Source organism: Balaenoptera ricei, chromosome 1 (genome assembly GCF_028023285.1).
Source record: "Balaenoptera ricei isolate mBalRic1 chromosome 1, mBalRic1.hap2, whole genome shotgun sequence".
Taxonomy (NCBI): Eukaryota; Metazoa; Chordata; class Mammalia; order Artiodactyla; family Balaenopteridae; genus Balaenoptera; species Balaenoptera ricei.
The window spans coordinates 116,640,209-116,666,542 of NC_082639.1; the positions used below are offsets into that span (position 1 = coordinate 116,640,209).

At 40.4% G+C, this 26,334-nt stretch overlaps 1 protein-coding gene and 1 pseudogene across 3 annotated transcripts in view; both read right to left on the reverse strand.

Moving 5' to 3' along the window:
• CRP (C-reactive protein) overlaps positions 1-26,334 on the reverse strand; it is an 85,902-nt gene that overhangs the window by 13,559 nt on the left and 46,009 nt on the right. The window contains exon 3 of one of the 3 annotated variants that reach the window (XR_009505177.1): positions 9,392-9,472. The exons of the other annotated variants lie outside the window; for them this stretch is intronic. The gene's annotated coding sequence lies outside the window, so the exon portion shown is untranslated. Of the gene's footprint in view, positions 1-9,391; positions 9,473-26,334 lie in introns of those variants that run through there. 3 annotated transcript variants of the gene reach the window in all.
• Positions 3,094-3,969, reverse strand: LOC132352303 (C-reactive protein-like; annotated as a pseudogene).

Sequence of the window (26,334 nt, forward strand, 5' to 3'; positions counted from 1 at the left end):
CTTCCCGGACCAGGGCTCGAACCCATGTCCCCTGCACTGGCAGGTGGATTCTTAACCATTGCACCACCAGGGAAGTCCCTCTGTCTTTTTAACTTGAGCCTTAATACCTGATTTTACTTCTGGACAAACTGGATGCATGATCCCTGCTATAAAGGAAAACCAGTGCTAATGACATGGCTTCATTAACATCAGCTAGAAGTGGCCTTCCTGGATAATTGATCTTACTCTCCATTTACTGTGACAAAGAATTGCTTAGAACTAACTCACCTAAACCAAAATCATCCTCTTCAGTAGATGTCATCTAATATTTAATTGGATTATGTCAAACGACTCTGTATAGTACAACAATACACCATTTACCTTGAGATTTATTCTCTAACAAGATTACAATGAAGTATTTACCAGTAAGTTAAATTTCTTAAACATTCTAGGAATGCTTTATTGAGATTTTTTAATGTTCACCAAATGCAAATACCAGCTTTAAAATTTTTTCTGGCTAAAATTATCAGGGCCGGAGGTTGTCCACTAAACTATGTGTAGTAAGGTACCAGTAATTGAATTCTGAGCAAAATATTAGCTCAGCCCACATCCCTGGGGAGTTGGGATGGTCTTCTATAATTAAGACATATCTCCTGACTGGATTCTTTAACTAGAAAAAAAAGTGTCAACCCTTCCTTCTGCTTAGCTGAATGTCAGGGTGTATGGGTCTGCCCTAATTAGACAACAGAGAACATCTGTACTCACATATTTGCCCAAGAATGTATCCTTAACTTCTATGCTTCCAAATGGTTACGCAAAGCCGATCGGGGAATCAATATTCATAATACAATATTCGTAAATTTATCATCCTAATATTCTGAACTTAATTTTTGGCAAATCAGACTCTTCACTTGCTGTCAACCCAGACCACTTCCACCAAATTGTATTTCGGTGGTATATAATGAACCTATGTTTAGGGATATCATACAAAACAGCCTAATAATAATAATAGCAGATAACTGTTTTGAGAGCTTACTATGTGCCAACACTACCTTAAGTGCTCTATATGCATGATCTTACTTGATCCTTTCAACAACTCTTTGAACTAATTACTATTACTTCTCCCCCACTTTATAGATGAGATAACTGAGACATAAAGAGGGTCATGTTACCTAAAGTCCCATAGCCAGTAGGTTGTAAAGCCAGGATTTAAACCTAGGCAGGCTGATTCCAGAACCTCTATGCTTAACTAGTCTACTATATGCCTTCCCTAAAGTAATTGTTTTATATATAATCACAGGGAGTCACATCCTTCATACTTGGATGTGACCTCTGTGGAATAACTTCAACAGCTCACTTAGTACTGAAAAGCCAAGATGAAGGACACCTCTGGAAGGAACCAGCAGCCATCATCCTTGAGGGGTCCTTTTCTACCAGGGACCCAAGCAGCCAGGAAAAGTGCATTCCAGCCATTGAACCTAAAAGCAGATTCTTGGATCTCAATGATCTTTAGTTTCTGTTCCTCCAATTGGAGTAATGATAGAGTGAGAATTTTTTCTTTAATTGAACTATAGTTGCAGTATAATATTATATGTTACAGGTGTATGATATAGTGACTCACAATGTTTAAAGGTTATACTCCATTTATAGTTATTATAAAATATTGGCTATATTCCCCGTGTTGTACAGTATATCTTTGTAGCTTATTTTGTAAATAATAGTTTGTACCTCTTACTCTATCGAGTGAGAGTTTTAAATCCCCATAAGTGGCCTCACATGAATTACCAGCTATCACAAAAGAGGGGCTGTGCTCATCAGAGAGAATCCCTATAGGAGGTTAGAGGGCCATAGGTATGTTATTGCAGAAGAGGTAATGATCAGTCTGAACTCACAGGAACTTGGTTTCAGAAGATCTTTAGAAAAGTTAGTCACCACTTCAAATGCAAGCATCAGACAACAGCTCAGACTCGCTAATATAAATAGAGGCTTTATTGGTTCGTGAACTTGGGAAGTCCAGGTATAGATCTGATTCCAGTCAAGGCTGATTCAGAAATTCAAACAGTGCAGTCAAGGGTCCATTGCTCTGTCAATCCCTCGGCCCCGCTGGTCCCAGCTTGGCTTCTTTCCTCATAGTATTTCTCCATGCGGTAAACAAGATGGCTGCTGGCAGTCTCAGGTTAATATATTCTCAGCTTGGAATTCCAGCAGAAAGAAGTCTCACTCCCAAAGTTCATAAATCAGTCTTTGGGAAGATTATAATTGGTCCTGCTAGAAACATGTAACCATCCCCCCCAATCTCCAAACAGGGTTGAGCTACTCTGATAGGATAGCCTGGGTCACACCCACTCTGTGGCCTGGGTATGTTGTGGAAACAGGTGGGGATTCACAGTCCCATGTGGTTCATGTGGAGTTTGAGATTTTCCCAAAAGAACTACAAAATTAAGAAATCACTATGAGCAAACAAAAACATGGTCATGTAAGCCCTTGGCAATAATAATTAAAGTAACTCTATCTAGATGCCCCACTTAGTCTATGAAAAAAGATAGGTCTTCTCTACTAGGGCCATTCTGATTGCCCTTCCAGGGTACTTTGAGAAAGTGGAGGAACTGCACCACTAGGTTTCCCATTTCAGAAAACCTGGGCCAATGTCATAACTCTGAGACTGAAGAGCCCTGTGATTATGGGCAAATCCTTCCTACTTTCTTGGGGGTCCTGAGTAGGAAATTAGATAGGAGACCAGCACTCCCTTCTCAGCTCAGAGAAAGACTCACCTTGTGACTTTTTTTAAAAAATCACTTCTCCTTTCTGGGTCCTGATGTTCTCATCTGAGTGAGGGTAAGGGATTATCTCTAAAATCTTTCCAACTTAAAAAAAAAAAATAGCAAAACACAAAGCACCCGCAATCCTGATCCTGCTAGACAAAGTTTCCCAATGTAACTCACAATCTCCCTAGCCAGACACTTAAATTCCATCTCTGGTGTTGAGGAAGGTAGAGCAGGGAAGCAAAAGCCTGTGTTCACAGGGCAAGCCTGCAGTATGTGTATAGGGGGTGGGGAAGGTCCAGAACCACAAGGTGTAATTGCCAGGAAGCACCTCCAGGACCACGGCATGGCCTCAGGGCCACAGCTGAGGCTTGAGGAACACCTCATCATGTGCTTCATACTTCAGCGCCTGATAGTCCAGGACGTTAGGACTGAAGGTCCCACCAACATAAACAGTGCTAATCTCATCTGGAGACAGCACAAAGTCTCACATGTTCACATCTCCAATGTCTCACACTGAACACTGGTTTTTATCATAGTCCCCAGCAAATGCATCCTGCTCCTGACCCAGGATGATGCTTGCCTCTGTCCCCAGAGAGGCTCCCTTCTCCAGACTCTTCCTCACCAGGGGCTTCCCATCCACCCAGAACTCTGCAATCCCGGAGACGGACTCCCAGCTGGCACAGATGTGTGTTGGAGCTTGGGTGTTTTCAAGACTCTTGAATAATACTTCAGTCTCATGCACTGCAAGAGTATAGCCTCTACACTTAGACCAAAATATGAGGATCTCGTTAGGTTCTTTCTTGGTGGCATAAGAGAAAACACTATAACCACGGGACACGGCCAGCTCTGAGTAGATATAGAGACACACGGTGAAGGCTTTGAGTGGTTTCTTTGTGCTTTCAGGGATACGTAGGAATTATCTGACTCTTCGGGAAACACAAAGGCCTTCTTATAGAGATGAGAAGTTTCTCAGATCACAAAGATCTATTCCCTCACATATAGAGTTTGGGATGAAGAAACTGATTGTTCCTCAGTTACACACACACATACACACACACACACACACACACACACACACATGCACACTCATCCATGCTGGATGTTCCTCTGACTTCAGTTTGTATAATCTTAGGCCCCACCTGCATTGTTCAGATCAAATCCCTGGCATAGCCTGGAGTACCCCCTACTTCATCAAGATCAGGAAACACCACAACAGTTTCTCCATGGTCATTCTCTGCTGCCATTGTTACTAGAATCTTGATTCACCCTCTTGGAGAAGATGTCTTTGGTTGAAAGCTCAGGGACAAGAAGTCCTAGATTCTTTGCCTCAAGACCTGCCTCATTCTGCCTGGATTTATATCCAAGGCAGTGGGGAAGTCTGTGTCACTCTGTGAATGATTTTCCAACACTGACTCTTGCAGCAAATGTCAGGGTTCTGGGAAGAAGGGAAGCAAATAACTCCAGAACAGAGAAATCAATGTGGGTTATTTACCAATATTACAAGCTCCTGTGACTACTGAATCACCAACTCTTTGTGACAGGAAAAATGAAGAAGCTCCCCAAGAGTTCCACTTTGGCTATCTATCTTGAGAAAATAATGGGAAAATCTTAATAGAGGAGTAGCCATCTGAATACACATGATAGCTGCATCTCCAGCACCTACTTCAGCCCAAGTCATGGGGTTTCATGGAGAAAAGCTGATAGCTTCTAGAGATGAACACCATTGCCAACCCTTGTCAGATGCCTCTAGTTTACAAATTGGGAAATCAGGAAAACAAAGATGCCATTCGCTGAGCCAAAGATAAATATTTCTTAGACAATTGAGTTTAATTATGAAGAAATCTCTGGTCCAGTGAAACGTGTGCCTGATCACAAACGTACCGTATGCCAAAGTTTCTTCACATTTTCTGAAAATGTCAAGGTTTAGGGAAGAGTCAGGATGATCTGCCCCTACTATTTCCTTTATTCCCAAAATTCAGGTAGTCTATCCATGATGCCTGGCAATCTTACTATAGTTCTCTACTTAACTCACTCTTCAAGCTGGCTCCTCCTCTCTCCTCAAATCTACAAAATCCTATCCATTGTAATACTCAGCATTCACAGCTCTTTATTGAGAAATCAGAAGCAAGCATATAAAACTACCATATCTCTCTTTTTTTTGGCTGCATTAGGTATTAGTTGTGGTACAAGGGATCTTCATTGCGGCATGCGGGATCCTCTGCTGCGGTGTGTGGGCTCCTTGTTGCAGCACGCAGACTTCTCTCTAGTTGTGGCGTGTGGGCTTCTCTCTAGTTGTGGCCTGCAGGCTCCAGAGCACGTGGGATCTGTAGTTGCAGCATACGGGCTTAGTTGCTCCATGGCATGTGGGATCTTAGTTCCCCAATGAGGGATCAAACCCGCGTACCCTGCATTGGAAGGTAGATTCTTAACCACTGGACCGCCAGGGAAGTCCCTAAAAAAAACTACCATATCTCTTATAGCAGAGGCTTTTGGCAGCTCCACAATGTTCATTCTCCACTTCTCATACAGTAAGAATAGCATTGTTGATTGGGCACATGGTCACCCAGCCAAACACTAAACTTCCCAGCCTCCCCTGCAGTTAGGGGTGAGAATGTGATTACATTCTGGCCAATGAGATATGAACAGAAGTAATAGGGACAATTTCCAGGTTGCCCCCTTTAAAGAGAAGACATGCATTCTCCACTTCCACTTCCCCCCTTCCATTTGCCTAGTATTCAGACATGATAGCAGGAACTAGAGTATCACTTTTAGACCACCATGGGTAAGATGCACGTTTGAGGTTGGCAGATAGATGGAGCCTGGATAATTGACTATGAAACCACTTTATCAGCTCTGGACTACCTACCCAAACATTTACTTAAAGGAGATATACTATCTTTTGTTAAATCGCTATTAATGTAGTGATTCCTGTTATAAAACTTCCTGTTATAAAAGCCTAACTGATATCCTTATACATCCTCCCACCACCACGGTTACAGTCTTTCTGCATCTTTACTTACATATTCTGCCTCCCTCCTATGACAAAGGATGAACTGTCCCTGTATACATCCAAGGCCAACTCTTGCACTTCTGCAAAGGATCCCATATCCTCTCGATCACTCAAGGAATTTTGCTTCTATAGATATTCTCTCTATCTGCTACATCATTAATTTCTTCATCTTTACTCAATCATTCCCCAAACCAAACAAATACGTTGTAATATATTTAATCTTTTACAGAAAGAAAAAAGGAAGGAAGGAAAGAAGGAAGGAAAGAAGAGATTTCCACATCCCCAGAATCCCAAGATTCCACATCCTCTTCAGCTACTGTCCATTTTTTCTGCTCTCACTTACTGCAGAACTCCTGGAAAGGGTTATGTGTATTGACAATCTCTCTTTTCCCATCTCCTGTTCTCTCCTCAGTCTGTGCAAACAAGACTTTGGCCTCCACCACTCCAGTGAAACGAACATAAACAAAAACCTCTCTCTGGTCAAATTTAATAATTGATTTTTGGTTCAACTTCTTGGCAACAGCATTCAATACAGTTTGTAACTTCCTCTTGAATACTCGCACATCGTTTTTTAAAAAGTGAAATAGTTTTAAAGCCCTATACCTAAAAGAAGTGGTTCTCCCTTCCACCTCTCTCCATCCTTGATTCCCAAGTGGAGCTGAGAGACGGCAGAGCCTCCAAGGACATTATTTGAGTTATTGAATCAAGTCTCACCTGCCACTAGTACCACCTCAGGTTTTCTGAAGTCTATTAGCCAATAAACACTCTTTTTACTTATTTTAGTTTGTTTTATGATACTTGCATTTGAATGAATTTTGACAAATAGAAATACCTCCCTGACAATACCCTGAATCCAAGGTATTGTGTGTCCAAACTGGTTATTACTTGCCCTGAAATGAAACATCCACTGGCATACTTGCCACAGGAATCCCGCCCCCCCACCCCACTCCAGGGAAGCACAAGTTTTGTATGGAAGGGGCAGCATTTAAGCTAAGCCACAAAAAGGGAAGTGAGAGTTTTAGACTAAGAGAATAATGCAAGCAATGGTCACCACAAACTTCATTTTCTACTGTTTCATTCACAAACTCCAAAGAGCCTGCTTGAACCTCTCTATTCATGATAGTCCATTTTAGTGAGTCAATGTCTTTTCAGCCCCCAAATTTTATTGGTTTGCAAGACAAAATTCTGATATCCTTATTCCACAGATTGTACCAATTCACTCTTTTGTTTATTCTTTAAAGTGCTTCGTAAGTGTAGCTTCTCTACCTGGTGTTTCCTACTTCCTAATCACTATTAGTATTGCTGTTCTGCTTTACCAGCAAAATAATTCCAGTTGTATATGTAAAGTATTATTGTCCCTCTTGTTGCCACTATTTATAAAAACTTCTTAATGAAAAAATCTATAGAAAATTTGGGCCTAAGCTCTTTCAAAGTAAGTGAGAGGCTTTGGAGCCTTCTTGAACAAGGAAATAATAGTCAGACCTGTGTTTTGAAATTTTCCTTGGCAGCAAGATGAAGGATGTATTGGAGTTAGAAAGACTATAAATAGGGAGACCACTTAGTGGGTCTTAGTTCATTAGTTCACCAAGACACATGCTAGGAGCATTTACCAGGGATCAGGCACTAAGCCAGTTAACTAGAAAGTTGTTAAAATGATTCTGGACCCAATTCCAATGTGACAGGGCAGGGTGTGTGTGTGTGTGTGTGTGTGTGTGTGTATGTGTTCACACCACCAAACAATGCTCCAGCATCAGCTGGGTGTCTTACAATTCAATTCTGACACCATCTCCCTGGAGACAGTGTTAGATTCCACAGGTTAAGGGTTCAATCTTACAAGACTGCCTCCCCAACCTCCCCTTCAGATGCCAATTGCAAGCCCAGGTTGTCACCTGTGCTACTGACCTATTGGCTATAGATTGGAGGTTCCAACGACCTCCTCCTCCTTGGGTTCGATTAATTTGCTAGAGTGGCTCACAGAACTCAGGGGAACATTTTACTTACTAGATTACCCCTTAGTTATGAAAGGATATAACTCAGGAACAGCCAGATGGAGGAGATGCATAGGCCAACGTATGGGGAAAAGGTGCAGAGCTTCTATGCTCTCTCTGAGAACACCACTCTCTCCACATCTCCACATGTTCACCAACCTGGAAGCTCTGAACACTGTCCTTTTGGGTATTTATGGAGGCTTCATTACATAGACATGATTGATTAAATCATTGGCCATTAGTGATTGAACTCAATCTCCAGCCCCTCTCTCCTTCCTGGAGGTGGAGGGTGGGACTGACAGTTCCAACCCTCTAATCATATGGTTGTTTCTCCTGGTAACCAGCCTCCATCCTTAGGTGTAGTCCAAAAGTCACTTCATTCACATAACAAAAGACTTTTGTCACTCTCCAAGGGTTTTAGGAGCTTTATGGCAGAAATAGGGACAAAGACCAAATACATACTTCTTACTACAAATCATAGTATCACAGCTATGCTAAAGATAATAGGGGTCAAAACTAGAGCAGAAGCATTAAGACTGCAGAGAAGGGGAGAGATTTGAGAAGCAGGTCAGCAAGAAAATTGATAGGAATGAAAAATTGATCAAATATGAAGCTATAGAGAGCAGTGTTCAAAGATATTTAGCTAATTCTCTTATGGCAAACACTCTGTGAATGAGGTCAAGGTGGCTTGATTGTTAGTACATGGACCAGTTGGTTTCACTTACTCAGTGGTCAAACACTACAATTTTAACCTTGGTTAGGCATGTAAGAAAGATGATCCCAAGGTCAAGAAAAATTGTGCACATAGACTGGTACAGCAGCAGCATCTCTGTTAGGAAAATGAGAGAAAGTTCATACTCTACTATTTATGGGCAATGGCATCACCTTCTTGAAAGGCAGCCTATTGCAGAGCCTGACACAGAGTTGGAGCTCAGTAGTGTTGTGGGGTAATAGATGAAAAAATAGTGAGGGAATGTAGGAAGGAACTGCAGGGAAAAAAGCCTAGATGCTAAATATAATCAATGGTGGACTGAACTCAATCACAAATATCTTCTTCCCATCTCAATTCCTACAAATGATAGAGAACATTTTTAAAAGAACAAAAGAAAGAGCTCCATGGGCAGAAAGGAATGTGGGAGATGTCTGAAAGACAAAAAACAGGTAAATCACATAGATAGAAGAAAAGTGTAACCCAAAATATACGCTGGGGAGGGCTGTTCTGAAATTTTGAGGTGTTTCTGAGAGTACTCCAAAGTAAAGGACAATGGAAACAAGTGGTAGAACAAAGTAGTGGAGAGATTGATTGAGTCACTGTCACCATCTCTTGCCTTCTTAATCAAGCATTAAGTATCAGAGGTCATTGACCTCAACCTGGGCAGTGAGAATACTTTTGCCTGGGAAGTAAGGCATCCACGAGGTTGGAGACACCTACAAGGAAACTCTAAACTCCCATGTTCAGAAGAGAAATTACTGGTATACCTTGCCAGCACTTCTTGCTCATTCCTCCAAATATAGCTTGTCCTGGAGACAAGCTACAGAAAACAGTAACAGCATCTACAGACAAGCTGGAAGAATTAATGCCATGAAAAGGGGGCACCCCATTCCACAAGCATAGGAACACTTACCTTAGGAAACAGAATTTAAGAGCAGTTGAGAAGTTATTTGTTGAGAAATATAATTAAGACACTCAGAGCAGGGCTTCCCTGGTGGCGCAGTGTTTAAGAATCCACCTGCCAATGCAAGGGACACAGATTTGAGCGCTGGTCTGGGAAGATCCCACATGCCGTGGAGCAACTAAGCCCATATGCTACAACTACTGAGCCTGCACTCTAGAGCCCACGAGGCACAACTACTGAAGTCCACACACCTAGAGCCCGTGCTCCACAATGAGAGAAGCCACCACAATGAGAAGCCTGCATACCGCAACAAAGAGCATCACCCACTCGCCACAACTAGAGAAAGCCCACACGCAGCAATGAAGACCCAACACAGCCAAAAATAAATAAATAAATAAATTTTTTTTAAAAAGTACAATTAAAAAAAAAAGATACTCAGAGCATATAAAGCATAGATGGAAAGAAAGAAAGAAGGAAGGAAGGAAGGAAGGAAGGAAAGAAGGAAGGAAGGAAGGAAAGAAGGAAGGAAAGAAGGAAGGAAGGAAGGAAGGAAAGAAAGAAAGGAAGGAAGGAAGGAAGAAAGAAAGAAAGGAAGGAAGGAAGGAAGGAAGAAAGGAAGGAAGGAAGGAAGGAAGAAAGAAAGAAAGAAAGAAAGGGAGAAAGAGAGAAAGAAAGAGAGAAAGGGAGAGAGAAAGAGAGAGAGAGAGAAAGAAAGAAAAAGAAAGAAAGAAAGAAAATGGACAGGAGGGAGGAAGGGAGAGAGGGAGGAAGGGAGAAAACTGTGAAGAAAAAGATAGAGAATTTTGAAAAAGAGAGAGCTAACTGACTTATTTTAACAAGTTAACATGACAACCCAAATAAAAATAGTTCAAGAAAAGAAAATGAGAAGTTAATCTCATCTATGAACATAGATGCAAAAATCTTACATAAAATTTATGCAAGTCAAATTAAACTACATAAAAAATGTTTTAGGGTTTCCCTGGTGGCACAGTGGTTAAGAATCCACCTGCCAATGCAGGGGACATGGGTTCGAGCCCTGGTCCAGGAAGATACCACATGCCGTGGAGCAACTAAGCCCATGTGCCACAGCTACTGCGCCTGTGCTCTAGAGCCTGCGAGCCACAACTACTGAAACCTGCATGCCACAACTACTGAAACCTGTGCACCTAGAGCCTGTGCTCTGCAACAAGAGAAGCGATCGCAATGAGAAGGCCACGCACCGCAATAAAGGGTAGACCCACTCGCCACAACTAAAAAAGCCCACGCAGCAACGAAGACCCAATGCAGCCAAAAATAAATAAATAAATAAATAAATAAATAAATAAATAAATAAATAAATTTTTTAAATTTAAAAGAAAGTTTTAAACATCATGACTAAGTAGAGTTGGTAAGCAAACAAGAGCAAATGGCAAATATTCTCGCTTGCTGAAGCACCATTTACTGGGGACACTCACCATCACAGCTGTGCACTCATAAACAATCACATTCTAGAGCAATGCTCAGAGAACTAATAAGGCAAAACATCAGACTCTAAAGAGGGACCCCTACCCTTGGGTTGTGAGGCTGCATGATTAGAGAAGTACTGGCTTCTACCCTGTGCGATAAGAGTCAGTGACACAATGGCAATATGGCATGACAACCGAGCATTCATGGCTGGAGTGGGCCTCGCTTTTCCCCTGGTGTGGTTGGGGGCTGAGGTCCAAGCCTTGTAGTTGCAGCTAAATAACACTAACTCAAGCTTATAAAGGATGAGCCATATATACATTCACGGTGAGACCATGCTGGTATGACTGAAAGGTAGGTGTTCAAGCCTTGCAGCTGACAACGATTGGTGCCTGAGTTGACTCCATGGGGATTTACATTGACCAGCACCTTTTCTGGGTAGCCAGCTGCAGAGGGTCATCTTGAACACAGTAAAATAATTAACACTTACCTCTCAGAGGTTTTCTTCAGAAATTCAGGGATAGTTTGAAATTAGCACAACCAATCAATATAATCTATACCACCTTGACAGACAAATGATGACATCATAAGATTATTTCAATAAATACCAGAAAAATTATCATTTATCCACCGTAAGTAAGAGCAAAAAGAGTAGATACTAAAAACCTAGAGCAAATATCACTCTTAAAAATGAAATTTTAGAAGCTTCCCTTTAGGGTCAGTGACATGGCAAGTTGCCTACTATCAAATTACTGCACTGTCCAATCCAAAGCAGCAAGACAAGAAAAAAAAGTTATCTGATGATCAGAAAAGAAAGATGTACAGTGATTTACACATATGATTGTTTATGTTTAAAATCTCAGAAAACCTGCACATAAACTATTAGAACCAATAGGAGTTCAACATTTGTGTTGATATAGGATAACCATTAAACACATTAAAAATGGTTCCTACAGCAGAAATCAATTAGAAAATATGACTTATAAAAGAACCCAGTCACAATAGCAATAAAACCCGTACAATACCTGGAAGTAAGTGCAATGGAAATGTGCAACTCTTTTATTTAAAAAATGATAAAATATTATTAAAGGACATAAAAATGAATAAATCAATAGTTAAATTATACTCATCAATGGACCCAATATCATGATGGTGCTAATGCTCCCCAAATTACTTTATATGTTCCATTAAATATGTTCATGTACTACGACCCAATAATACTTCTAGGAACATAACCTATAAAAACTTCCTCAGAGACATGTGCAAGGAAATTTTTTGCAGCATTGCTTGTAATTGGGGGAAAAAATAGAAGGAATCCAAATGTCCACCAGTTGGGAAATGCATATTCATATGAAGAAGCGGTATATCTCAGTTAAAAAGAATGAAATAGATAAGTATACATTCTGCTCTGCAAAAAATAGAAGTGTCTGGCTGCAAATTAGGCCATATTTGATTGGTAACTGAAAGAACAGTGTCAGAATAATATAGAAGGTACATCCATTCGTATGCCATCTTCCGTAACAGGTTAATGTTGTGAAGCAATAAAGACCACACTTTCTCACAATTAAAGAAAATACTTAGTAAGATATGGAGATCTTAATGAAAATGCTGCAAGTTCTTTCTAAGTGCCATTAGTGCGCTCAGTAGACAGTTTAGTGGCTTCAAAAATTGCTGTGCATTTCATAGCATTAAGCTACATTGTGGTGCTGCTTATGCTGATGAAGAAGCTGCCAAGATATTTCTCTTCAGCCTTTAAAAAAAAAAACATTTTTTGATGATTAAAACTACACTAGGGATCAGATTTTAAATTTTGATGAAGCCAACATCTATTGGAGGTGATTGCCCCCAAAAACATACATCTAAAAGGAGGTCGTGTGAGTCCTGGGCTGAAGGCTGCAAAAGCGTGACTAATTGTGAGACTGGTGAAAGTGTATGAAAAGCCTTCACCATGCTAATAATTTGATTGGGATTGTTACTGCTCATGTTAGTGCTCTGGTGTGTTAGTGCATAGGTTTTTCTTTCTTTTTTTTTTTTTTTAACATCTTTATCGGAGTATAATTGCTTTACAACGTTGTGTTACTTGCTGCTGTATAACAAAGTGAATCAGTTATACATATACATATATCCCCATAACTCTTCCCTCTTGCGTCTCCCTCCCTCGCACCCTCCCTATCCCACCCCTCTAGGTGGTCACAAAGCACCAAGCTGATATTCCTGTGCTATGCGGCTGCTTCCCATTAGCTATCTCTTTTACATTTGGTAGAGTATATATGTCCATGCCACTCTCTCACTTTGTCCCAGCTTACACGTCCCTCTCCCCGTGTCCTCAAGTCCATTCTCTAGTAGGTCTCTGTCTTTATTCCTGTCTTGCCCCTAGGTTCTTCATGACCATGTTTTTTTTTTTTAGATTCCATATATATGTGTTAGCATATGGTATTTGTTTTTCTCTTTCTGACTTACCACATTCTGTATGACATATTCTAGGTCCATCCACCTCACTACAAATAACTCGATTTCGTTTCTTTATATGGCTGAGTAATACTCCATTGTATATATGTGTCACATCTTCTTTAACCATTCATCTGTCAATGGACACTTAGGTTGCTTCCATGTCCTGGCTATTGTAAATAGAGCTGCAATGAACACTGTGGTACATGGCTCTCTTTGAATTATGGTTTTCTCAGGGTATATGCCCAGTAGTGGGATTGCTGGGTCGTATGGTAGTTCTATTTTTAGTTTTTTAAGGAACCTCCATATTGTTCTCTATAGTGGCTGTATCAACTTACATTCCCACCAACAGTGCAAGAGGGTTCGCTTTTCTCCACACCCTCTCCAGCATTTATTGTTTGTAGATTTTTTGATGATGCCCATTCTGACCAGTGTGAGGTGATACCCCATTGTAGTTTTGATTTGCATTTCTCTAACGATAAGTGATGTTGAGCATCCTTTCATGTGTTTGTTGGCAATCTGTATGTCATCTCTGAAGAAATGTCTATTTAGGTCTTCTGCCCATTTTTGGATTGGGTTGTTTGTTTTATTGATATTGAGCTGTGTAAACAGCTTGTAAATTTTGGAGATTAATCCTTTGTCAGTTACTTCATTTGCAAATATTTTCTCCATTCTGAGGGTTCTCTTTTTTTCTTGTTTATGGTTTCCTTTGCTGTGCAAAAGCTTTTAAGTTTCCTTAGGTCCCATTTGTTTCTTTTTGTTTTTATTTCCATTTCTTTAGGAAGTGGGTCAAAAAGGATCTTGCTGTGATTTATGTCATAGAGTGTTCTGCCTATGTTTTCCTTGAAGAGTTTTATAGTGTCTGGCCTTACATTTAGGTCTTTAATCCATTTTGAGTTTATTTTTGTGTATGGTGTTAGGCAGTGTTCTAATTTCATTCTTTTACATGTAGCTGTCCAGTTTTCCCAGCACCACTTATTGAAGAGGCTGTCTTTTCTCCATTGCATATTCTTGCTTCCTTTGTCATAGCTTAGGTGACCATAGGTGTGTGAATTTATCTCTGGGCTTTCTATCCTGTTCCATTGATCTATGTTTCTGTTTTTGTGCCAGTACCAAACTGTCTTGATTACTGTAGCTTTGTAGTATAATCTGAAGTCAGGGAGCCTGATTCCTCCAGCTCCATTTATTCATTCTCAAGATTGCTTTGGCTATTCAGGGTCTTTTGTGTTTCCATACAAATTGTGAATTTTTTTCTTCTAGTTCTGTGGAAAATGCCATTGGTAGTTTGATAGGGATTGCACTGAATCTGTAGATTGCTTTGGGTAGCATAGTCATTTTCACAATGTTGATTCTTCCAATCCAAGAACATGGTATATTTCTCCATCTGTTTGTATCATCTTTGATTTCTTTCATCAGTGTCTTATAGTTTTCTGCGTACAGGTCTTTTGTCTCCTTAGGTAGGTTTATTCCTAGGTATTTTATTCTTTTTGTTGCAATGGTAAATGGGAGTGTTTCCTTAATTTCTCTTTCAGACTTTTCGTCATTAGTGTATAGGCATTCAAGAGATTTCTGTGCATTATTTTTGTATCCTGCTACGTTACCAAATTCATTGACTAGCTACTCTAGTAGCTTTCTGGTAGCATATTTAGTATTCTCTACGTATAGTATCATATCATCTGCAAACAGTGACAGCTTTACTTCTTCTTTTCTAATTTGGATTCCTTTTATTTCTTTTTCTTCTCTGATTGCTGTGGCTAAAACTTCCAACACTATGTTGAATAATAGTGGTGAGAGTGGGCAACCTTTTCTTTTTCCTGATCTTAGAGGAAATGGTTTCAGTTTTTCACCATTGAGGATGATGTTTGCTGTGGGTTTGTCATATATGGCCTTTATTATGTTGAGATAAGTTCCCTCTATGCCTACTTCTGGAGAGTTTTTATCATAAATGGGTGTTGAATTTTGTCAAAAGCTTTTTCTGCATCTATTGAGATGATCATATGGTTTTTCTCCTTCAATTTGTTAATATGGTGTATCACATTGATTGATTTTCATATATTGAAGAATCCTTGCATTCCTGGGATAAACCCCACTTGATCATGGTGTATGATCCTTTTAATGTGCTGTTGGATTCTGTTTGCTAGTATTTTGTTGAGGATTTTTGTATCTATGTTCATCAGTGATATTGACCTGTAGTTTTCTTTCTTTGTGACATCTTTGTCTGGTTTTGGTATCAGGGTGGTGGTGGCCTCGTAGAATGAGTTTGGGAGTGTTCCTCCCCTTGCTATTTTTGGAAGAGTTTCAGAAGAATAGGTGTTAGCTCTTCTCTAAATGTTTGATAGAATTCGCCTGTGAAGACATCTGGTCCTGGGCTTTTGTTTGTTGGAAGATTTTTAATCACAGTCTCAATTTCAGTGTTTGTGATTGGTCTGTTTATATTCTATTTCTTCCTGGTTCAGTCTCGGAAGGTTGTGCTTTTCTAAGAATTGGTCCATTTCTTCCAGGTTGTCCATTTTGTTGGCATGTAGTTGCTTGTAGTAATCTCTCATGATCCTTTGTATTTCTGTGGTGTGAGTTGTTACTTTTCCTTTTTCATTTCTAATTTTGTTGATTTGAGTCTTCCCCCTTTTTTTCTTGATGAGTCTGGCTAATGGTTTATGAATTTTGTTTATCTTCTCAAAGACCCAGATTTTAGTTTTATTGACCTTTGCTATTGTTTCCTTCATTTCTTTTTCATTTATTTCCAATCTGACTTTATGATTTCTTTCCTTCTGCTAACTTTGGGGTTTTTTTGTTGTTGTTGTTCTTCATTCTCTAATTGCTTTAGGTATAAGGTTAGGTTGTTTATTTGAGACGTTTCTTGTTTCCTGAGGTAGGATCTTACTGCTATAAACTTCCCTCTTAGAACTGCTTTTGCTGTATCCCATAGGTTTTGGGTCATCGTGTTTTCATTGTCATTTGTTTATAGATATTTTTTGACTTCTCTTTGATTTCTCCCATGATCTCTTGGTTATTTAGTAGTGTGTAGTTTAACCTCCATGTGTCTGTACTTTTTACAGATTTTTTTCCTGTAATTGAAACCTAGTCTCTTAGGGTTGTGGTCAGAAAAGATACTTGATACTATTTCAATTTTCTTAAATTTACCAAGGCTTGATTTGTGACCCATGATGTGATCTATCCTGAGGAATGTTCCATGAGCACTTGAGAAGATAGTGTATCCTGTTGTTTTTGGGTGGAATGTCCTATAAATATCAATTAAGTCCATCTTGTTTAATGTATCATTTAAAGCTTGTGTTTCCTTATTCATTTTCATTTTGTATGATGTGTCCATTGGTGAAAGTGGGGTGTTACTGTCCCCTACTATGATGGTGTTACTGTCAATTTCCCCTTTTATGGCTGTTAACATTTGCCTCATGTATTGAGGTGCTCCTCTGTTGGGTGCATAAATATTTACAATTTTTATATCTTCTTCTTGGATTGATCCCTTGATCATTATGTAGTGTCCTTCTTTGTCTCTTGTAATAGTCTTTATTTTAAAGTCTATTTTGTCTGACATGAGAATTGCTAGTCCAGCTTTCTTTTGATTTCCATATGCATGGAATATCTTTTTCCATCCCCTCACTTTCAGTCTGTTTGTGTCCCTAGGTCTGAAGTGGGTCTCTTGTAGACAGCATATATATGGGTCTTTTTTTTGTATCCCTTCAGTCAGGCTATGTCTTTTGGTTGGAGCATTTAAGCCATTTACATTCAGGTAGTTATCGATATGTATGTTCTTATTACCATTTTCTTAATTATTTTGGGTTTGCTATTGTAAGTCTTTTCCTTCTCTTGTGTTTCCTGCCTAGACAAGTTTCTTTAGCATTTGTTGTAAAGCTGGCTTTGTGGTCCTGAATTCTCTTAGCTGTTGCTTGTCTGTAAAGGTTATAATTTCTCCATCAAATCTGAATGAGATCCTTGTTGGGTAGAGTAATCTTGGTTGTAGGTTTTTCCCTTTCATCACTTTAAATATGTCCTGCCACTCCCTTCTGGCTTGCAGAGTTTCTGCTGAAAGATCAGCTGTTAACCTTATGGGGATTCCCTTGTATGTTATTTGTTGTTTTTCCCTTGCTGCTTCTAATATTTTTCTTTGTATTTAATTTTCGACAGTTTGATTAATATGTGTCCTGGCATGTTTCTCCTTGGATTTATCTGGTATGGGACTCTCTGCACTTCCTGGACTTGATTGGCTATTTCCTTTCCCATATTAGGGAAGTTTTCAGCTATAATCTCTTCAAATATTTTCTCAGTCCCTTTCTTTTTCTCTTCTTCTTCTGGGACCCCTATAATTCGAATGTTGGTGCATTTAATGTTGGCCCAGAGATCTCTGAGACTGTCCTCAAATATTTTCATTCTTTTTTCTTTATTCTGCTCTGTGGTAGTTATTTCTACTATTTTATCTTCCAGGTCACTTATCCACTATTCTGCCTCAGTTTTTCTGCTATTGATTCCTTCTAGAGGGTTTTTAATTTCATTTATTGTGCTGTTCATCATTGTTTGTTGTTCTTTAGTTCTTCTAGGTCCTTGTTAAACATTTCTTGTATTTTTTCCATTTTATTTCCAAAATTTTGGATCATCTTTACTATCATTACTCTGAATTCTTTTTCAGGTAGACTGCCTATTTCCTCTTCATTTATTGGTCTGGTGGTTTTTACCTTGCTCCTTCATCAGCTATGTGTCTCTCTGTCTTCTCATTTTGCTTAACTTACTGTGTTTAGGGTTTCCTTTCACAGGCTGCAGGTTCGTCATTCCCATTGTTTTTGGTGTCTTCCCCCAGTAACTAAGGTTGGTTCAGTGGGTTGTGTAGGCTTCCTGGTGGAGCGGGCTGGTGCCTGTGTTCTGGTGGGTGGGGCTGGATCTTGTCTTTCTGGTGGGCAGGACCGCATCCAGTGGTGTGTTTTGAGGTGTCTGTGACCTTATTATGATTTTAAGGAGCCTCTCTGCTGATGAGTGGTGTTGTGTTCCTGTCTTGTTAGTTGTTTGGCATAGTGTGTCCAGCACTGTAGCTTGTTTGTCATTGAGTGGAGCTGGGTCTTAGCATTGAGATGGAGATCTCTGGGAGAGCTTTCGCTTTTATATATTACATGGAGCCAGGAGGTCTCTCATGGACCATTGTCCTGAACTCGGCTCTCTCATCTCAGAGGCACAGGCCTGACACCCGGTCAGAGCACAAAGACCCTGTCAGCCACACGGCTCAGAAGAAAAGGGAGAAAAAAGAAAGAAGGGAGGAAAAAATAATAAGAAGAAGATAAACTAAAGTTATTAAAATAAAAAAATTATTAAAAATAAGAAATATTAAAGTAATAAAAAAGAGAAAAAAATGATAAAAGAAAAGAAAGAAATAAGAGAGTAACCAAGCCAAAAAACAAATCCACCAATGATAACAAGCACTAAAAAATATACTAAAAAAAAAAAAAAAAAAAAAAAAATGGGCAGACAGAACCCTAGGACAAATGGTAAAAGCAAAGCTATATGGACAAATGGTAAAAGCAAAGCTATACAGACAAAATCACACAAAGAAGCATACACATACACACTCACAGAAAGAGAAAAATGAAATATATATACATATATTAAAAAAAAAGGAAGAGAGCAACCAAATCAATAAACAAAGCTACCAATGATAATAAACTCTAAATACTAAACTAAGATAAGCATAAGATCAGAAACAAATTAGATGCAGAAAAAAAAACCCAAGTTTACAGTTGCTCCCAATGTCCACTGCCTCAATTTTGGTATGATTCATTGTCTATTCAGGTATTCCACAGATACAGGGTACATCAAGTTGACTGTGGAGATTTAATCCGCTGTTCCTGAGGCTGCTGGGATAAATTTCCCTTTCTCTTCTTTGTTCACACAGCTCCTGGGGTTCAGCTTTAGATTTGGCCCCGCCTCTGCCTGTAGGTTGCCTGAGGGCATCTGTTCTTCGCTCAGACAGGACAGAGTTAAAGTAGCAGCTGACTTGGGGGCTCTGGCTACTCAGGTCGGGAGGAGGGAGGGGTGTGGAATGCGGGGCGAGCCTATGGTGGCAGAGGCCGGTATGATGTTGTGATGGCCTGAGGCACACCATGTGTTCTCCCGGGGAAGTTGTCCCTGGATCACCACACAGGCTTCTTGGTGGCTGCATCAGCAGCCTTAGCGTTTCATGCCAGTCTCTGGTGTCTGCGCTGATAGCCGCAGCTTGTGCCCATCTCTAGAGCTCATTTAGGTGGTGCTCTGAATCCCCTCTCCTCGTGCACCCCCAAACAATTGTCTCTTGCCTCTTAGGCAGTTCCAGACTTTTTCCCAGACTCCCTCCCAGTTAGCTGTGGTGCACTAGCCCCCTCAGGCTTTGTTCACGCAGCCAACCCCAGTCCTCTCCCTGGGGTCTGACCTCCGAAGCCCAAGCCTCAGCTCCCAGCCCAACCCTGTCCCGGCAGGTGAGGAGACAAGCCTCTCAGGCTGATGAGTGTTGGTTGGCACCGATCCTCTGTGCAGAAATCTCTCCGCTTTGCCCCCCGCACCCCTGTTGCTGCACTCTCCTCCATGGCTCCGAAGCTTCCCCTCCGCCACCCACCCCCCCGTCTCTGCCAAAGAAGGGGCTTCCTAGTGTATGGAAACTTTTCCTCCTTCACAGCTCCCTCCCAGAGGTGCAGGTCCCATTCCTATTCTTTTGTCTCTGTTTTTTCTTTTTTCTTTTGCCCTACCCAGGTACTTGGGGAGGTTCTTGCCTTTTGGGAAGTCTGAGGGCTTCTGCCAGCATTCGGTAGGTGCTCTGGAGGAGTTGTTCCACATGTAGATGTATTTCTGATGTATTTGTGGGGAGGAAGGTGATCTCCATGTCTTACTCCTCCGCCATCTTGAAGGTCTCCCATGTATAGGTTTTGAGTGGTCTGTCCCTAATTATCTATGGTCTAGTTATCCCACAAGCCCTGCTATTTTTAGTGCACAATTATGCTGAACATGAGGATTTTCAGAAATGCACATATCACATTATAGCAAAAAAAACCCTGTATTTCAAAAGGGCTGACTCTTAAGACAAAGTTGAATAAAACAGCAAGTTATAAAAGCTACTTAAATGTTATCTCTTGCTCAGCTTTTAGAATTCAAGATAATATTATATAATGTATATAAATATCTACATATCTATTGTGTTTATAAAGTATTTTTTAAATAAATCATTTATGCTAAAAACCCACAACTCCAGTCTAATAAGGAGGGAAACATCAGATAACCTCAAATTGAGGGACTTCCTACGAAATACCTGACCAGTACTCTTCAGAACTGTCAAGGTTGTGAAACACAAGGAAAGACCCAGAAATTGTCACAGACCAGTGAGGCTCAGGACACATGATGACTAAAGATAACGTCGTGTCCTGGATGGAATCCTTGAACAGAAAAAGGACGTTAGTATAAAAACCTGGGAAATCTGAATGAAAACTGGAGTTCAATTTATAGTAATGGACCAATGCTGATTTTTTTAGTTTTGACAAATGTACCACTGTAATGCAAGATGTTACAATTAGAGGAAATTGGGTAAAGGGCATAAAGGAACTCTCTGCCTTATTTTTGCAACTTATCTATAAATATAAAATTATTTCAAAATTAAAAGTTTATTTTAAAAATTTCGACTTACTGAAAAAATATGTAAGAAAGACACCATAATTTCATTACTGTGCTTGCATCTGGGACAGAGGGTAAAGTTTTCTTTAAATTATTTGAGTTTTAGTTTTAAAAATTCTGATGCAAATTTCCAGTTCTTGGTAGGATCATTTCTCAAAATAAAAAATATAATTTAGAAAAAAAAAACTGGAATATTTTTAAGTTAAAAATAACCAGTAGAAGAATATATATACATACAACTTCCAAAAAACTCAAGAGAGAAAATGTAAGTGTTGAGGTATAAGGATGCTTATAAATTCTACTCTCCTTTCCAACTGAGTTTGAACCAATTGAGAGAAATTAAGAAGGCAGACAGAGTTCAAAACATTGACTTTAAAACTGAAGGGGCTGGGGGACTTGGTTGGTGAAGATGACTTAATACCAATCCCCAGATATAAAGAGCTTTACTCACCCAGTCCCAGGTTGTGCTAGACCAGACAGATTACTCCTCATGGGTGAAGAGTATTTACTGTCAAAGTCACCAAACAGCTGAGAGTAGACCCAAACAAGTACTATTTGCAGACAGGTAGGTCCCAACACACACATACACACACACACACACACACACACACGGAGGGGAGAGAAAAGGACTGACATACATATGCTCAGTTCCTTATCCCGAAGTCATTAATAGGACAAGTCATTCCTTTCAGAGTAAATGACAGATATACTGCTGGTAAACTGGTTATCTGGAACAAAAAGCCCTGATTTGTAGTGTTTGCTGGTTCTATGCTTTAAATACTCCCACTAGGGCTGATTTCAAACTACCAATGTGATGTCACTGAATGCAGAGTTGGGAAGAAGCGTACCAAGCCTGTGTTAGCCAGCTGCAGGACATGACTGACTTCTCCCCTGGAGATGAATGAGGATAAGGGAAGTGAGGTCAGGGACATTCCTCTAATGCTGCTTCCATCCTGTGGAAGGAAACATCAGGAATGGGGAGCAAATATTTCATTCAAAAATACCTCTATCTTTTGTTCTTTTAATCTAAAATGGCTCAACTAATATACCTGTGACCAACCAGAGATGTAACTATCCCCAGTGCTCCTTTATAAATTCTCCTATGACTGCTGGCAGAATAATAGTCAGAATAATAGAATAATTAAATTAACTCTGAGGCCATGTTACAACCAAGTCTAAAATTAACTCCCTACTGTTCCCAGTTCAAATTATTTCTAGTCATATCATCCAAATATGGTTCTGCCAAAAGTTCTGCAATGAAATTCAATGAGAGTATTAATGCGTTTCAGTAATAATTGCCCACAACATATAATGCCCCAAATCTAAATACAAAACTCTTCATCATTAAATTTCCAGGGAGAGATTAAAGTCCAAAAATTACATTCCCTCGTAAGTAAAGTCCAAAGTCAAATTTTCTCACCTTGTGAGTTAAAAATCCAAAGAAATTAGACTTTAAATTCATTCTCCCCAACTTCTAATTCTGCTTTGTCTCAGCCAGCGTCACACTGCAGAGTCACATTCCCTCAGCATCTGCAGCCTGGGCTTCTTCCACCAAGAGGAGCATGGCTCCTACAAGCCCTGCAAAGTTGAATGAGCTCTTTCTTTAAAGAGTTCAAAGAGTTCAATAGAGCACACAAGATTACCACAGCATTGACTCCCACCTACAAAATGTAGAAAACAAGCTACTACCACAGCTACTAAATCAGATATCCCAGACAAAATTATTTTCTCCAAACCCAGGACTCAATGTTGCCAAGGCAATAATAGAAACTCTGTAATGGTTGAGAGAATGAAAATAGTTGAAGAAAATTTTAGTTTGGTTTCACAAGACACCAGTGAACTGATGTCAATTGTCCTGAGTCAATATATAAACTCATTTGGGAGCAATCCCTTGAGAGATTAATCTGAAGTCCATGGATTTACCCCTGCTGGGAGAGAATTCTACTTCTGCTCACTCTGAGAGCAGCACTGGGGACATTGGAAACCTTTTGAACAGTTTAGTAATCTAGGATGTTGGCAATGCCCATCACCATGTCTCATTTGATACATCTTCCTTTTTCTTTCTGTGTAATCTAATACTCTTGATTTCCATCCATCCCTTTGAGCCTTATGTTTTTGACATCTCCTGTTTCTGACACCCCCTGGGGGCTCCCACCTAATGGCACAGCCTCAGAAGTACATTCAGGACAGGAATGTTTGGTTCTGGGCCCCAGAAGCTGCTGCCATGGCCTCTTCCTGACGAACAGTTCAGGCTGGTAAAGTACACTTGGGAAAGGTCTCTCTCCTGTCCTCCCTTTTGTTTCATCTTGGTCATCACTCTAAGCAGATCGCTGAACTGAAATGGTTGTTGATACTTCTGAATCTCAGCCCGTGGGGTCAAATACACTACTTAAGAAATCACTTCGGGACTTCCCTGGTGGCGCAGTGGTTAAGAATCTGCCTGCCAATGCAGGGGACACGGGTTCGATCCCTGGTCCAGGAAGATCCCACATGCCACGGAGCAACTAAGCCCATGTGCCACAATTACTGAGCCTGTGCTCTACAGCCAGTGAGCCACGACTACTGAGCCAGCGAGCCACAACTACTGGACCTGCATGCCACAACTACTGAAGCCCACGCGCCTATAGCCTGTGCTCTGCAGCAATAGAAGCCACCAAAATGAGAAGCCCGTGCACCACAATGAAGAGTATCCCCCACTCGCCACAACTAGAGAAAGCCCACGCGCAGCAGCAAAGACACAACACAGCCAAAACTAAATAAATTAAAGAAAAAAAAATCACTTCATCAGCTTTCAATGCTCCAGGCCTATTCTGAATAGCATTCTTTCTGCCACATCATTTTCTTATGTAATTAACAAAGCCAGAGCCAACTTTGGAGGGGATGATGTGACTTAAGTAAAAAATAAATAATAAAATATGCTTACTATTCAAATGTAGCTTCAATATAGTACCCCCTATTACCCCTTTTCGACCAGACTGCCACACCTAAGCTCCTTGAATACAGAAATTCCAGCACCACCACCACTGGTCTTTAGTAAACTCTGTTCAGCTACAGATCTTGCTTTGGGACAAGAACTAATTCAGGTGTGACTGATAAGTGAGGGAATGATATCAGTGTAATATAGATGTTGCATCATTGTTTTTTCTCAGCCAGTTACTATTTTCCACCACCAAGTAACAGCAGCTATCACAAAGTACACCAAAACAAGGGAATACAGCAAACTGGAGGAATGCAGAACCAAATATTCTTCCTCGGTCCACCTGGGCATGTGCTCTGTCTTAGAAGTACCTTCTGTGCTGTCTCTCGGTGCATTTTGCCTTTATCTCCACTACTCAACCTTTACTTATACACCTTTCCATCAAGTTAGATTGATCTGGGTTTTTTTAAGGTAAAGTCCACTATTTGGTTATTGTAACTTGATATATGAATGATAATAGTTTAATTGGAATAGTCACTGTTTTTGACATTGAGCCAATTACATCATTGCATAAGTTTTTGATGTTGTGCCCTAAACCATATTTCCCCCCATAATCCCTATTACTTTTTAGGATATAATTCTAAAGAACAAATTTTCTCCATGATATATTGTATTACAGCATAAATGTCAACATTAAGAAATATTCACAGAGAGATTGAATATCATATGAGATCATTTATATGGGATTTTCTATTTTTAAGATTGGACCAAATACTTAAACCAAATTCTGACAATGTAGAAACTCTATACAGGGGAAAAAAAAAAGGTTGGGCTCCTGGAAATCAACAACAAACAGCTGTTCACCTGAAACCTGCTAATTTAAGTCTCTTGATGATAGAAAATTATGAAGAAACTGTGTAGGGGTCTTCAGTAAAGACTCTTCCAGTAGCAGGTAGCATGAATCTGAAAGGATTTATTGAAAGCACTTTTATCAGGAACAAGAACCAGGACTCCAGGAAATTCTCTCTCTCCACCTTTCAACTCTGCTCAAACTGAAGGAGAACCTCTCACTCTTAATTCAAAAGTCTGAATAGAGGAATAATCCATGTAGTCCAGTTTGGGTCAGGAGATCACCATTGGTCCAAATCAAGTGTAGTCAGTAATTTAACAGCACATAATGGAAACACAGTTGCCAAAACCCACCCTTGGATGTGGAGTGGAGGCTTAGTTATGGGAAGAAAGGGGCTGGGACCAAAGCCAGAATACATCCACTATGTAGGGAATCAGAAGACCTGCACTTCATTTCCATTCTGAGCTAGACTATTACTTTTGCAGCCATGCCTTTCTTCTCTAGGTCCTCAAACTCTGTGCCATAAGGGCTTTGGTCTAAAGCATCTCTTTTCAAATTGTGTTACTTGGAAAGAAGGTCTCTGGGAAAGAATTAGGGATTTCACCCACAGCTAACACCTTCCAAAAAATGGTGAAGATTTAAACAGCTTAGAAAGATATACATTGCTTCTACCAGGTTTTGTTTGTTGTTGTTGTTGTTGTTGTTGTTGTTGTTGTTGTTGTTTTTGAGCAGGGCGTGTTGCCATAAAGTCTTATTTGGTCTCAAGTTTTCAAAAAAAATGTATGAAAACCATGATTCCATGTGGTCTCTAAGGTACCTCTAAGAAGCTTAAAAACTTCCTCAGTTCTGATCCCCAGTGATTACTGCTTCAATAGGCTGCTTACTAACAAACACTCCCGTCAGGTGATGGTGCATTGAAGAGGGAGGGGGGAATTCCCCGGCGGTCCAGCGGTTAGGACTCTGTGCTTTCACTGCTAAGGGCATGGGTTCAACCCCTGGTTGGGGAATTAAGATCCCACAAGCCGTGGGGGCGTGGGGGGAGGGAAAGCAGTCCCAACAGAGCTTAGGCAAGGTTCCAAAATGTGCAGCAAACAAATACTGAAGAGCCTGACACATGGGGAGAGAGAGGTTTAATCTCCGAGGTTTGCCCTTCAGGACCTGAACACTGAGAGGATCAGAAAGAACCTTGGGGCCACACCCGGGGCTTGGTGAACACTTCGCCATGCACCTCAGCCATTGGTGCCCTCCAAGGTCAGGACATTAGGACCGAAAGTCTCACCATGATAGACACTGTTAATCTCAACTGGTGACAGCACAGTCCCACAAGTTCACATCTCCAACGTCTCCCACCAGAGACTGACTCTTATCAAAGTTACCGCCAAAGGAATCCTGCTCCTGCCCCTGGAAATGCTTGCCTTTGTCCCCATAGAGAATCCCTTCCTTCTCCAGACTCCTCCTCACTGTGGGATTCCCATCCTCCCAGAGCTCTGCAATCCCTGGGGCAGACTCCCAGCGCACATAGAGGTGCTTTGGACCAGGAGAGCTCTACGGGATCTTGAAAAATGTGTCAGAACCACCCACAAACCCACTACACACTTCAATCTTTTCTTTAAAGAGGAGGACCTCATTTTCTTGCTCCAGGTTGTTATATGCCTAGAGACTATATCATGGGTGAGGTTAGAA